Source organism: Coenobita brevimanus, chromosome 9 (genome assembly GCF_032717465.1).
Source record: "Coenobita brevimanus isolate Jiangsu-jjx chromosome 9, ASM3271746v2, whole genome shotgun sequence".
In the NCBI taxonomy this organism is placed as follows: Eukaryota; Metazoa; Arthropoda; class Malacostraca; order Decapoda; family Coenobitidae; genus Coenobita; species Coenobita brevimanus.
In genome coordinates, this window is record NC_136962.1 from 6,287,747 (window position 1) to 6,289,878 (window position 2,132).

Sequence of the window (2,132 nt, forward strand, 5' to 3'; positions counted from 1 at the left end):
TTATCAAAAACCTTCATTCGTGTGTCATTTTATATCGCGCAGAAGGTGTAACGATAGTTTTTTTGTTGTGTGTACCAGGTCACTTGATATAATCTACTTAGACTTCCAGAAAGCCTTTGACAAAGTGCCACATGATAAACTAATGACAAAAGTAAGATCACTTGGAACTGACGGAAATATTCATAGGTGGATACATTGCTGATTAAGTGAGAGAAAGTAACGAGTCATTATAAATGGAATGGAGTCAGACTCGGCTCCAGTGACCAGTGGTGCTCCTCAGGGATTGGTGTTGGGACCCATCCTATTTTATTACATATATTAACGATATCGATGTGGGCCTAAACAACTTCATTTCTAAATCTGCGGACGATACAAAAATCGGCAACACTATGTTAACTGAAGAAGACAGAATTAGCCTTCAAAATGACCTTAACAAAATTGTCAGCTGGTCAGAAAAATGGCAAATGCCCTTCAGTGTAAGTAAATGTCAGGTACTGCAAAGTGGGAAGAAAAACAAAAGGTATGATTACGAAATGAAGGGCCAAATCATTAGCAAGTCCTCACTAGTTAAGGATCTAGGCATACTAATTTCAAACAACCTAAAATGTTCAATTCAATGTATCTCTGCTGCCAATAAAGCCAACAGGGCCCTAGGCTTCATCAAAAGACATTTTACATATAAAAGCAAAGATATTGTAATCCCAGTATACAAAAGCATAGACAGGCCACACTTAAAGTTTGCAGTGCAATTTTGGGCGCCTCACCTAGTTAAAGATATAGAAATACTGGAAGCTGTCCAGCGTAGGGCTACCAAGTTAATCCCGTCCCTGAGGAACAAACCATATCTCGAGAGGCTCAGGGAATTAAACTTATTCTCTCTTAGAAAACGGAGACTCAGGGGACAGCTGATTGAATGTTTTAAGATTCTGAAAGGCTTGAGTAACATTGATTCAGGCAAGCTATTCACAGTAATTGCCGAGACTGTAACTCGAGGAAATGGTATGAAGTTGCAAGCAAGGAGGGCTAATCTTGATACAACCAAAAACTTCTTCACTTACTCTGTTGGAATAAACTCCCTGGGAATGAGATTGAGGGCCGTTTTCACAGTCGTCCCTAACCTTTTGGGCCCGAACGTGTGCCGGGCCCGAACCAAAAGCACCTTTGGATTTCACAGTCGCTCTGAATGGCTGTCGGGAGCTTACTAACGTGGGGACGTCTGCCCGTGTTGATGCGGTAGGGTTGGTAGTTCTGGGTGGCGAAAACACTTTCCATATGTAGAGAATATTTAGAAATTGGAATGTAATGAATGTGATGAATAACATGGCTGGAAAATCCACTTCACACAGTTCTTACTAATATATTCAGGATTGAAGATATTCGTAAGAATGCAGCAAAAATAACGAATAGGAAACGTCATCGGAATGAAGAGCTAACTAACAGCAACCTCACAACGTTTCTACTTGAAATCGGAAGTAAGCTGACTCCCTGATGAATGCTATGTATTGCAAAAAAAGGCTTAAGTAAAAATAACCATGAAGTAACATGTATAACGTCTAATGAGTGATGGTGTGGTTTATTAATGGATATAGTATTAATACATGAACATTTTCTTTTCTAAGTGAGGTGTTAGCTACATCAATTTTTACATCGGGCATCAGATATTAGAATTTTCATGAAAATATGCATCAGACAACGATTCTCGTATTTCTTTCGGGTCCGATTGTTGTGGAGGCTCCACCAGTCTGCGAAAGGCTAGTATTCGGATACATAGTAGAAAGTCTCATAAAAATACACAAACATATATATTTTTTCAATACCGAGTGTGTTTTTTACCCCAGAAATATTACATTGGGTATATAATATTGAAATCTTAATGAAAATATGTTACATGTAATTATTCTTTTACTTTTTTACTTTCGGGACCGACTGTTGGGGAGGCTGCGGGTCCCCCAAGAATGTTCCAGTAATTTGTTCGGGCCGTCCCGAATGCCGTCCCCATCAGAGGCCTCGGAAGGCTGGTTGGGGGCGACTATGAAAACGAAAACGTGCGTTCAGAGGCGAGTAGGCTGTTGGGGACTGCATTGGGGACGACTGTGAAAACGGCCCTGAGAGTGGTACCAAAAAATATTTAA